Source organism: Ovis canadensis, chromosome 4 (assembly GCF_042477335.2).
Source record: "Ovis canadensis isolate MfBH-ARS-UI-01 breed Bighorn chromosome 4, ARS-UI_OviCan_v2, whole genome shotgun sequence".
NCBI classification, from domain to species: Eukaryota; Metazoa; Chordata; class Mammalia; order Artiodactyla; family Bovidae; genus Ovis; species Ovis canadensis.
In genome coordinates, this window is record NC_091248.1 from 102,388,609 (window position 1) to 102,402,435 (window position 13,827).

At 37.4% G+C, this 13,827-nt stretch overlaps 1 protein-coding gene across 2 annotated transcripts in view; it reads right to left on the bottom strand.

Moving 5' to 3' along the window:
* Positions 1 to 534: 534 nt before the first annotated feature.
* The window catches only part of SLC13A1 (solute carrier family 13 member 1), a 102,082-nt gene continuing 88,789 nt past the window's right edge, over positions 535 to 13,827 (bottom strand). For both annotated transcript variants that reach the window (XM_069588290.1, XM_069588289.1), the window contains one exon: positions 535 to 915. The gene's annotated coding sequence lies outside the window, so the exon portion shown is untranslated. The remainder of the gene's footprint in view (positions 916 to 13,827) is intronic.

Consider the following 13,827-nt stretch of genomic DNA (forward strand, 5'->3'; position numbering starts at 1 on the left):
GGGTATATAATGTCAACTTGTATCACCTTATGATACATATATGTGTCTAAAGTGATGTAACCACTACTTCTTTGTACCTTGGAAGATCAGCTTCAGCTAAACCTTATGCTGTCATTTATTAAGTGCTTTCTTCTGAGAAGCTTACACTATCCAAAAACTAGTTAATGTTCTAATTTTTATACCATTATGTTGTGAAAATAGTGGCACAGGGAATTAAAATTATTTGGACAATGTCACGAAAAGTGTGAGACAGAAGAGATGTGTCTGTACACAGAAACTGATTTAAATACTTTTGAATTCAGTCAAAACAGCAAATAACAGTGGTAATACTAATATTAAAACTTTACCATGTTAATTATTTATTATATTAATTATGTATTCAACTTGTTCTTTTAGAGAATCCTATCATGTTTCATTAGGATATAGTTGCAATTGACTTTCCTTGCAGTATTTATATAGTGTGAGCAAGGAAGCACGGCATATGTATTAGTCAGGATAAGGTAGGTTATACTGAGGTAAAACATTAGCCATGAATTCTGGTGGTTTAATACAATAAAAGTTTATTTCTGTATCATGTCACATCTTCAAAACTGGACAGAGGCAGGCTCTGCTCCACAAAGTCACAACAAATCTCTCCTACAAGGGGCACTGACATTTCAACACGAGGTTTCAGAGTCTGTTGCAGGAGAAGAGGGAGACTGGAGAATTGCCCAGAGAGGTTTTCACTGCTTCATCCTGGACACGACACAGTCCTTTCCATGCACAATTCTTTGGTCAAAACTAGTCACTCTGATGCCCCTAACTGCAAGAACTCCTAGGAAGTTTAGTTTCCCAGGTGTCCAGGAAGGAAGGAGAGCTGAGTATGTAGTATTTATCTCAGCATGTCTGTGAAACTCACAACATGTATGATGGGATCTGAAAGTAAAGAAGATGGAAAAAAATATGTAAAATAATACTTTGAATAAAAGAAACCACAACTGGCTACTCAACACTGTGTCTAATTCTGCTTAGATCAAAGTATTTGTTTATCCATCTATCTTTCTACATATTGCTTATACATCATAAATCACTTCTTTACAAGTTGTATTATTCAGGATTCTCCAGAGAAACAAAATAACTAAGATGTGTATATAACTTAGAAATTTTATTTTAAGGAATTGGCTCATGAGTTTATTGAAGTTGGCAAATCTAAAATCCGCAGGTGGGCTGGCAGGCTAGAGACCGAGAGAAGAGCTGACGCAGCAGTTCAGACGCACAGGTCATCTGCCGTAGAATTCCCTCTTGCTCAAAAGAGGTCAGTCTTTTGTTCTATTTAGAACATCACCTGATTGGATGAGGCCCACCCGCACATTGGAAAGTAATCTTCTTTATTCAAAGTTCCAATTTAAATGTTCAGTTCAATTCAGTTCAGTCGCTCAGTCGTGTCCGACTCTTTGTGACACCATGAATCGCAGCACGCCAGGCCTCCCTGCCCATCACCAACTCCCGGAGTTCACTCCGTCACGTCCATCGAGTCAGTGATGCTACTCTCATCCAAAAACACTTATAGACATATCCAGAAAAAATATTTACCCACAGACTGGGACTCTGTGGTCTTGCCAAGCTGACATATAAAATTAACTATGACCCATTCTCAAGTATACCTCCACCCACCAGCTATGAGAACAAGGATGATGGACACTTGCCTTTACAACCAATAACCTCAGCATGAAATATTCTTTTATAGCCACATTCAGATATATAGTTCTTAAGAATCATCAAACACTTTCATAATAATCCCTTCAGAATTCCTGCAAAATGTTTTACTTTCAAACATCAAGTTTTGAAATGAAGTCTAGTGAAATCTAAAACCTAGTGGCATTGTGTTATCTTGATTAGTAAATTCCTTTACAATATCTGCTTTCCTGTAGGATTCTAATTACTCAACCATTACAGTTTTTAATAAAAATTTTTCCTTAGAGTTTCATTAAAGCATGAAAATATTTCTACCTATCAAAATAAAAATTTTAAATGTGTGTTAAAACTAGATTCCTTTCTGTGCTAAGAATTAGGGTCTTAGAATTCAATAGCATGCTGAAAAGTAGGAAGAAAAATTTTGCCTGAAAAAGTCATCTAACTTTTATAAGCAGAAGAAAGAGAAGATCAGCTACCACATAGAAAACTGCATGAGATACAGTTTTTCAGTAGTTTTTCTTTTGTAATGAACACTGGTAAAGCTCACTGAATTAATAAAAGAAGCATAATCAAGTTATCACCTATTCCTAGAGCACTGGATCAGGATTAACAAGATAATGTTGGTAAATTGCTTTCAGAATCTCAGGTAAAGCACATTGAGTAAGAAAGTAGTTGGCTAAGTACGGATTAAAATACATTCACACACATACACACACAAACATATACAAACACTGATATGTATGTCTGTGTCCTAATGGGTGCTCCATGTCCTTATGTTATCTGAAATAAAGATTTGCAACCTTGGCGGTACTGACATTTTAGGTCAAATAGAGTGCTGTGGAGGCTGCTCTGTGCATTGTGGAAAGTTTACCAGCATCCCAGATCTCTATCCAATAGATGCCAGGGACATTCTTTACTCTAGTTGTGACAACCAAAAATGTCTCCAGACATTGCCAAATGTCCCCTGAATGGCAAAAATCACCTCTAATCTAGAGCCACTGAATTAGAGGTCAAGACAGAACTAAAGTGAAGGAGTTTCAATATGACACAATTCATAAATCTGACTAAAAGGAGACTTTCACGTTTAAAGGAGAATAAAATCATTAATTCTTAAGGTGATAGTTTAAAGAAGACTTCTTTTTTTTTTTTAACTTTATAAGCTGCCTCCAAAAAAAAAGAGACAAGAATGAGATAATTTCAAACAAAATTGGTGGAGGAATTGCTCTTTTGATTAGCTTTCATTTCACTTAAGCCAGTGTGCTATTAAAAGAGGAGCAGACAAATAGACCAATGAAACAGGATAGAAAGCCTAGAAACACACATGGACACAGAACATTCCTAACATTCATGGGGCCTGAGGTTGCAAATGGAAGCCCAGACTAGTTATCCACCCACCAGATTGGTTTATTGGCTTATAGGCTTATAGGAAAATTGTATTAACTGTTGCAAAGAATGAGAGGGAAATTATCAGTAATAACTTGGAGTTGAAATTGATGTAACTACTTTCAAGGATCCTTGGTAACATGTAGTAAAGATGAAGATGGTCATATAGCACTAAACATCTACAGAAAAGAAATGATCACACAAGTGCACAAACATTGCAAATGTTCTTGATGTTAATCAGGGGAGGACATACAAATACTTCATGGTATGGTCAAACAAAGAATCTACATTCATAAAAATGAACAAAATGCATGTAATATCAGGTTATGCTTTGAATAAATATATATAATATTAAGGAAATATGTAAATTGAAGAAAAGTATATATTCATGAACAAATCATGAGCCAATTTCAAATCATGTTTTTCTAGGCACTAAAATTGATTTCTAAAACTTTGACGTGGCAGATTTTTATTAGTTTGAATAACACGAGGAAATGAGAAAAGAAGACTTACTAAATAATTTTTGAAAACTAAACAACAGCTTTTCCTTTGCTCAGTAAAATCAGTGAAATTTTACTGTTTATGAACACTGCAAGGCACATAGCAGTTTGGCAAAAACTGAGAAATTGACAAAATTTAGAATTAAACTTTTATTCAATACAATGCTTATATTCTTTAAATTTATGAAGATTATATCTTTAGAAAAACTACCTTTGAAAACATCACTTTATTTGAAAAAAAGGACTGTTTTGCTTCATTTTCATTGCTGGAATCTGTCCTCTGCACAGAGGCAGGGCAGGGAAATCACTCCACGATTGCTGCAGGAAAGAATGAGCAGTGTAGGGCTTCCTTGATGGCTCACTGGCAAAGAATCTGCTTGCCAGTGTAGGAGACATCGGTTCTATTCCTGGTCCAGGCAGATCCCACAGGCTGCAGAGCAGCTAAGCCCATATGCCACAATTATTGAGCCTGTGCTCTAGAGTTTGGGAGCCATAACTGCTGAGCCCACAGGCCCCAGAGCCCATGCTCTACAACAAGAGAAGTCACTGTAAGGATAATCCCATGCCCTGCAACTAGAGAGCAGCCCTTGTTCTCCACAACCAGAGCAAAGCCCCTGCAGCAACGAAGACCCAGCACAACCAGCAAACAAATAAATAAAATCACTAAAAAAAAAAGAATGAGCAGTGTATTTCAGATACTATTATACAAATGCCTAACAGCTAGCTGTTATACCCAGGTGGCTATAATGCAATGTTCTTGGTCATAAATTATTTTATCTTTTCATCAATATGATCAGTTAAAAGTATTCTATTTGCTTTTAAGTATAAAAATTTAAACCATATTTTGTTATAACAGCCACTCTGATTTCTGTAATTATTTATCTTTTATGCTACAGTCCATGGGGTTGCAAAAGAGTTGGACACGGATTAGCAACTAAACAACAACACAGTTAGGTTAATATTGTTTACAATCACAATTACACGTATACATAATTAAATATGTCAGTGGTTCTTAGCTGGGGGTAATTTTGCCTGTGTAGGGGCATTTCACAAAGTTCAGAGATATTTTTGGTTGCCACAAGGGAGGGCATTGGCTACTGGGATCTAGAGGATATGCCAGACATACCCACAACACACAGGACAGCTCCTCACTCACATGCACAAAACACTTAGCTGAACTAAAATGTCAACCATGTAGTTTTTGAGAACCCTGATTTGAAGGTCTAGTTTTGATAGTCAGCAAAAACAAGACCCGGAGCTGACCGTGGCTCAAATCATGAACTCCTGCTTGCCAAACTCAGACTTAAATTGAAGAAAGTAGGAAAAACCATTAGATCATTCAGGTATGACCTAAATCAAATCCCTTATGATTGTACAGTGGAAGTGACAAATAGATTCAAGGAATTAGATCTGACAGACAGAGTGCCTGAAGAACTATGAATGGAGGTTTGTGACATTGTAGAGGAGGCAGGGATCAACACCATCTCCAAGAAAAATAAATGCAAAAAGACAAAATGATTGAGGAGGCCTTACAATTAACTGTGAACAGAAGAGAAGCGAAAGACAAAGGAGAAAAGGAAAGATATACCTGTTTGAATGCAGAGTTCCAAAGAAGAGTAAGGAGAGATAAGGAAGTCTTCCTCAGTGATCAGTGCAAAGAAATAGAGGAAAACAATAGAATGGGAAAGACTAGAGATCTCTTCAAGAAAATTAGTGATACCAAGGGAACATTTCATGCAAAGATGGGCAGAAATGGTATGGACCTAGAAAAATAAGAAGATATTAAGAAGAGGTGGCAAGGACACACAGAAGAACTATACAAAAAAGATCTTCACAACCAAGATAATCATGATGGTGTGATCACTCACCTAGAGCCAGACATCCTGGAATGCTAAGTCAAGTGGACCTTAGGAAGCATCACTACGAACAAAGCTAGTGGAGGTGATTCCAGTTGAGGTACCTCAAATTCAAGAAGATGATGCTGTGAGAGTTCGGCACTCAATATGCCAGCAAATTTGGAAAACTCAGCAGTGGGCACAGGACTGGAAAAGGTCAGTTTTCATTCCAATCCCAAAGAAAGGCAATGCCAAAGAATGCTCAAACTACCGCACAATTGCACTCATCTCACACACTAGCAAAGTAATGCTCAAAATTCTCCAAGCCAGGCTTCAACAGTACATGAACCATGAACTTCCAGATGTCCAAGCTGGATTTAGAAAAGGCAGAGGAACCTGCCAACAAACTGCCAACATCCATTGGATCATCGAAATGCAACGGAGTTCCAGAAAAACATCTATTTCTGCTTTATTGACTATGCCAAAGCCTTTGACTGTGTGGATCACATTAAACTGTGGAAAATTTTGAAAGAGATTGGAACACCAGACTACCTGACCTGCCTCTTGAGAAACAGAGGTCAGGAAGTAACAGTTAGAACCGGACATGGAACAACAGGCAGGTTCCAAATAGGAAAAGGAGTATGTTAAGGCTGTATATTCTCACCCTGCTTATTTAACTTATATGCAGAGTACATCATGAGAAATGCTGGGCTGAACGAAGCACAAGCTGGAATCAAGATTGCTGGGAGAAATATCAATAACCTCAGATATGCAGATGACACCACCCTTATGGAAGAAATTGAAGAGGAACTAAAGAGCCTCTTGATGAAAGTGAAAGAAGAGAGTGAAAAAGTTGGCTTAAAACTCAACATGCAGAAAACCAAGATCATGGCATCTGGCCTCATCACTTCATGGCAAATAGATGGGAAACAGTGGAAACAGTGACAGACTTTATTTTGGGGGGCTCCAAAATCATTGCAGATGGTGCCTGCAACCATGAAATTAAAAGACACTTGTTCCTTGGAGAAGACTCTTGAGAGTCCCTTGGACTGCAAGGGGATGCAACCAGTCCATCCTAAAGGAGATCAGTCCTGGGTGTTCATTGAAAGGACTGTTGTTGAAGCTGAAACTCCAATACTTTGGTCACCTGATGCAAAGAGCTGACTCATTTGAAAAGACCCTGATGCTGGGAAAGATTGAAGGGTGGGAGGAGAAGGGGACAACAGAGGATGAGACGGTTGGATGGGATCACCGACTCAATGGACATGAGTATGAGTGAACTCCGGGAGTCGGTGATGGACAGGGAGGTCTGGCGTGCTGCAGTCCATGGGGTCGCAAAGAATCGGACACAACTGAGCAACTGAACTGAACTGAACTGATTTATACTGAATGGAGAGGAAGGCCATTCAAAGATTATTTAATAAACTAATTCTTAAAAATGAGCAGATGTGTAACAAAGAACAGGGTCTCCTCAAAGAAGAAATTCTAAAGCATATCACTGGCAGCATGTTTTATTTTACTTCTCTTCATTGATGGTTGGTGGAGGGGCCCCTGCCTCTTCACTTAGCTGTACAAGACCGGATGTGGGACAGATCCTGCCTAAAGCAAAGATTTATCTTTCCAGTGATTTGAAAAAAGGAGTTCTTGCCCATGATAGAGAAGACAAAGAGTAAGCTGGAAGAATTTGACTCACCCTTCACTGTTCACATGAAACTGTCACAACATTGTTGAAAAGCTATACCCCAAAACAAAATTAAAGTTCAAAAGAACAAAAAAAGAAGAGAATTTGATTCAAAAGAGAGTTAAGGGGCTTCCCTGGTGATCAGTGGTTAAGGCTTCGCCATCTCATGTAGGGCTTGTGGGTTCCATCTCTGGTTGGGAGCTAAGATCTCGCATGCCTCATGGCCAAAATAGCAAAACATGAAACAGTAAAACAAAAGCAATATTGTAATAAATTTAATAAAGACTTTAAAAATGGCCCACATGAAAAAATAAAAGGCTAAAACCTTGGACTTGGTGGTTCTGCAACTAATAGATACATCATGTAGCTTAAAAAGGAAAGGCAAGTACATGGTTACCAACATTAGGAAACAGTCCCCTAATGGAGATCTCAGTTTTCAGGAAAGCACAATAAAGCCAGATCCTGTCTCCACAGAATGTATGAGGACTATATACATAATTTGCTCTTATCTATTTGAACGTGAACAAAAGCCATTAAGTAAGCACACAAAGGCAGTGAGTATAGCATTAATAAACAGCATCAAATGAATACAGAAGAAAATAATAAAAAAATATCATGAGGACTATTTATTATCTTCTATAGTCAATGGGACAAGACTTTAAGTATATTAAAGGCCAAATAATCAAAATTATGCTTTATTGACTTTGAATTTTTTCATAGGCTATGCAAATAATAACTAAAATTATGTTATTCTAATACTATGTGACGATCTTAATCTTAACCAAAAGGGCAAGAGGAAAATGATGAAAACTTTTTTATAACTAGCCCTGTGGACATTGAGTCTGAACTAAATTAAATTTTCCACTTTTAACAAATTGGGAAAACAAACATCAGCTGTATCTCACCGTAGGGAGAAAGTGAAGAGTTGTTATGATTTATTGTGAAATAAAATATCCACATCTCATATATATGAGTTAGCATGAGTACGTGTATATCCCCTAGAACCATGCCCGCTGCACAATAAACACTCAGTAAGTATGAGACACTGTTTTTATTAATGCTAAGTCCCAATCCGACTTTAAATCTAATAAGTATTTTGTGACTAACCAAATTAAAGAAGCATAAGTGCAGTCTTCTCAGTCCGGAAGTATCCATGTTGTTGATTCTACGCATTAGGGGAAAATATCTGAGGGAAAACCTATTTACCTATAAGAGGACTATATTTTTTTGAGATACTAGTAAGAGCAATACACAACAGTTATTCTTCATGTCCAGCAAACACTCTACAACCAACCTCTTTTCAGTCAGAAAAAGCATAGGCAATCTGAATATGAACAGAAATCTGAGTAAGAAAATTCAATGATACATGCACGCCATCTCCCAGAAAGAACAGATGGAATGACAGGTTTTAGCCATGTTGAGATGAGCAGAGGGAGGTTTGTGCTGATTATGGTGAATTGGTGGAATGTTGTATGGAATTCCACAGAAAGAGTAGCTCAGCTGAAAAGTGTTTGTTCTGCTGATAATGACATCAATAACATAAAACCAGCATGGAACCTATAAGAATAAAACTGTAGAGGCTGATTAAAGTGCATAAAATGAGATCTGAACAAATGTAGTACAAAAGAAAATGCATATTGAATATAATCCCAGATCAGATGGGAGCAATAAATGCGGAGAACATAAACCTGTTTCTGGCAAGTAACATATAGAACATGTATAACACACACAACCACATAATATGCAATTCAAGTTGCATTAAAATTTATCAGAAGTGTTTTTAAAATTTCCAAATATGAATATGGAGTTATTTTGAATTACCTTTTTGTTATCAGCTACTTATTTTATGGCCTTGTGGTTAGAATACATTGTCTAAAATTAATTTTTTGTAATTTGTTCGAATTTGTTTTGTGAACTAGTTATGATCAATAAATTCTTAAAAACAAAAAGAGATAAGGCATAGGTATAAATATCGTAGACAAAATAACAAGGATAATGTTAAAAACTTTATTCCAATAATTTTGAAAACTAAAGCAAAAGTCACTCATAACAAACTTTTAAAAATTTGATTTGATTTATAACATTAAAGTGGAATCAACATTTAAAATCAATTCATTAACTGGAAGTCTTATTGGATAGAAGGGTGAACAGACACATGTGGCAAAACAAGTAGACTAAATCATTAATGGTAGAACATATGTGGTAGATTTAGGGATGTTCACTAAAACTCCTTCAGCTTTGCTGTTTATTTGGCAATTTTCATAATAAAATTTTGGAAGAAAATGCTAAATATGTAGCAAATTTTTTCTCATTCTTAGAAGAATGACAATCCATGTTTAATATAAATGATTTCAGAGAATAGAAAAAGTAGAAAAGATACTCAACTCATGTAATAAGAGTACTATATCCTAATAAAATTGGACAAAGATAAAAAAAATTATACACTAATTTTATGTTGCTTATGTGAGCATCGCTGCAAAACATAACAGGATAGCTTTATGGCATTGCGGATAGGGACGTTTTTCTTAAGGAAGTTGCATAGAGTATATTCATAAGGATCAAAAAAGGTGAAAAAGCACCACTGCTAAAGGAAAAAGCACATTTTACTATATTAAAATTGACAATTTCATTCAGAGATAATACACCATGAAAAGCTTTTTAAGTTTCCAACGAGAAGGATTATTATTTAAATAATTATTAGAAATGCTAAAAAGAAATATTAGGAAATTGGGGAAAATACAGTTACAGATAATTCAAAGAACATGAAATCCCAAGGGCTAAAAAGTATATGAAAATATGCTCAGCCTCACAACACATTAGGGAAATGTTAATGTAACATCAAGATAAAATTTCTGTGTGAATGGAAAGCATCGAAATATCTAACAATAAATGTTGCAAAGATGTGAGAGAATAGAAAATTTCATACATGGCTATTGGGAGAATAAATGACTATAGCCACTTCTGAAAGCAACTAGGTGATATCTAGTAAAACTGGACATGTTTACACTCTCAGTTCAGTTCAGTCGCTCAGTCACGTCCGACTCTTTGTGACCCCACGAACCGCAGCACGCCAGGCCTCCCTGTCCATCACCAACTCCCAGAGTCCACCCAAAGTCATGTCCATTGAGTTGGTGATCCCATCCAGCATCTCGTCCTCTGTCGTCCCCTTCTCCTCCTGCCCTCAATCCTTCCCAGCATCAGAGTCTTTTCCAATGAGTCACCTCTACGCGTCAGGTGACCAAAGTTTTGGAGGTTTAACATCAGTCCTTCCAATGAACACCCAGGGCTGATCTCCTTTAGAATGGACTGGTTAGATCTCTTTACAGTCCAAAGGACTCCCAAGAGTCTTCTCCAACACCGCAGTTCAAAAGCATGAATTCTTACACTCTAGTACTGAGCAATTTCAGTTATAGTGATCGTCTCTAGAAAAACCCATCCATGAGTACAACAAGCCACATGCAAGGTTATTACTAGGAAAAAAAAAACTGTCCATCGTCAGAAGAATTGACAAAAATTTCCTTTAGAATAAAACCTAATGCGATAGGAAATTAAAATGAATAAACTAGAAAGTAAGCTATTAATACAGTTACTAAAAATATATTATAAAAGTATACCCAGAAAATAATTTTATAAAACTTTAAAAATTCTAAAAACAATATTATAAATTGCTTATACATACATGTTGTTATTTAGTTACTAAGTCATGTCTGACCTTATGAAACCCTATCAACTATAGCCCGCCAGGGATTTTCTGTTCATATGATTTCCCAGACAAGAATACTGGAGTGGATTGCCGTTTCCTTCTCCAGGGAATCTTCCTGATTCAGGGATCAAACCCACATCTCCTGCATTGGCAGATGTAGAAAAAGTCTGAAATCATACATAGATGGGGTGATACATACCAAATTGAGGTTAGTTATTACCTCTGGTAACAGTAATGAGTTAGGGGGCTTTATTTTCTAAGGCAGGTACCGTTCTTTAATTGAAGAATAATAGCTTTGCAATATTGTGTTGGTTTTGCCATACATCAACATGAATCAGCCATAGTTATTCATATGCCTTCCCTCTTGAACCTGCCACCTACCATCCCACCCCTCTAGACTGTTACAGAGCCTAGTTTAAGTTCCCTGGGTCGTAACAGCAAATTCCAATTTGGCTATGTATTTTGCATATGGTAGTGCATGTTTCCATATGACTCTCTCCGTTCGTCCCACTCTCTCCTTCCTCCCCCACCTCTGTGTCCGTAAGTCTGTTCTCTATGTCTGAGTGCTCTGAAAATAGGTTCATCAGTACTGTCTTTCTAGATTCCATATATATGCATTAATATATATTTGTTTTCCTCTTTCTGACTTACTTTACTCTGTACAATAAGCTCCAGGTTCATCCACTTCATTAGAACTGACTCAAATGAGTTCCTTTTTATGGCTGAGTGATAGTCCATTGTATATACGCACCACAGCTTCTTTATCCATTCATCTGTGGATGGACATTTAGGTTGCTTCCATGTCCTAGTTATTGTAAGTAATGCTGCAATGAACATTGGGTCACATGTGTCTTTTCCACTTTTGGTTCCCTCAGGGTATATACTGAGTAGTGGGACTGCTGGGTCATATGGTAGTTTTATTCCCAGGTCTTTAAGGAATCTTCATACTGGCTTCCATAATGGCGGTATCAATTTACATTCCCACCAACAGAGAAGAGGATTCCCTTTTCTCCATACCCTCTCCAACATTTATTGTTTGTAGATTTTTTGATGATAGCTATTCTGGAAAGTGTGAGGTGATATCTCATTGTAGATTTGATTTGCATTTCTCTATTAATGAGCGATGTAGTTAGGGGGCTTTAGTTGCTCATTTCTTTGGGGAAAATACATGGAACAAATATTTAAAACAATTTAATTATTAATTAATTTATTAAGCTGTTAAGCTTTAAAATTTGCACAATGGGTCCATGGGATGGTGGATACATTATTGTTGTTAATAGTACTTTCCCATATGTTTGGAGTATTTCATAATGAAAAATTTTAAATAGATAAAATTGATATATATGGGATGTATAACACTACAATGAACATAATGGTGCATATATCTTTTAGAATTTTGTTCTTTACTTTCCTAACCTTAAATTAGATAATCATACTGGAAAGTCTGGCATGCTGCAGTCCATGGGGTTGCAACGAGTCAGACACAACTGAGTGACAGAACAACAGCTTTGACAATTAAAGGAAGTGTAAAGAATTTTGATAACATTTAGATAAAACTGTGCAAAAATCTTACTGCACTTTTTGCATAAGTCTCTCTTAACCTTACTTCCCCACCCAGGCTTCCACAACTCTACTCATATGATCCTACCTGGTGATGTCTTCAATAAAGTTAACTGATCAATGAATGAACTTTTCATATTGAAGATCTCTATGAGCTCATATTTCCCCCAAAAGTGAAAATGTGGACTAAATGGTCTTTTCCAGAATATCATTGTTGATTTTTAACATTTTTCCCTAAGAAAGACAATAATATATATTACAGTGATGCATTTTCATGAACAAATCCTAGAACCCATCACAAGGTCTTGCTTTGGGTTTATGTTTTGTTCAATGGGATAAATCATCCCACAGCTAATTCTAACCTCTGAGAAACAGGAAACAACAGAGTAAAGGTCCACAGAGTCAAGGCTATGGTTTTTCCAGTAGTCATGTCCGGATGTGAGAGCTGGACCATAAAGAAGCCTGTGCATTGAAGAATTGATGCTTTTGAACTGTGGTGTTGGAGGAGACTCTTGAGAGTCCCTTGGACAGCAGCGAGATCAAACCAGTCAATTCTATAAGAAATCAACCCTGAATATTCATTGGAAAGACTGATGCTGAAGTTGAAGCTCCAATAGTTTGGCCACTTGATGCGAAGAGCTGGCTCATTGGAAAAGACCCTGATGCTGAGAAAGATTGAGAGTAGGAGGAGAAGGAGACGACAGAGTTCAAGATGGTTGGATGACATCACCAACTCAGTGGACATAAGTTTTAGCAAACTCTAGAAGACAGTGAAGGACAGGGAAGCCTGGCGTGGTACAGTCCATGAGATCGCAGACAGTCAGACATGAAGGAGTGACTAAACAACAACAAAAAGGAAATAGCTGGTTTTCCAACTCTTCTGAGAATTTTTATACTTACCTTTACAGGAATTCAGAACAATACTTGGAGAGACAGAGGGTGTGATTCAGTTCAGTTCAGTGCAGTCGCTCAGTCATGTCCGACTCTTTGCCACCCCATGAATCGCAGCACGCTAGGCCTCCTTCCTTGTCCGTCACCAACTCCCGGAGTTCACTCAGACTCACGTCCATCGACTCAGTGATGCCATCCAGCCATCTCATCCTCTGTTGTCCCCTTCTCCTCCTGCCCCCAATCCCTCCCAACATCAAAGTCTTTTCGAATGAGTCAACTCTTCGCATGAGGTGGCCAAAGTACTGGAGTTTCAGCTTCAGCATCATTCCTTCCAAAGAAATCCCAGGGCTGATCTTCAGAATGGACTGGTTGGATCTCCTTGCAGTCCAAGGGACTCTCAAGAGTCTTCTCCAACACCACAGTTCAAAAGCATCAATTCTTCGGCGCTCAGCCTTCTTCACAGTCCAACTCTCACATCCACACACAACTACTGGAAAAATCATAGCCTTGACTAGACAGACCTTAGTTGGCAAAGTAATGTCTCTGCTTTTGAATATGCTATCTAGGTTGGTCATAACTTTTGTTTCAAGGAGTAAGCGT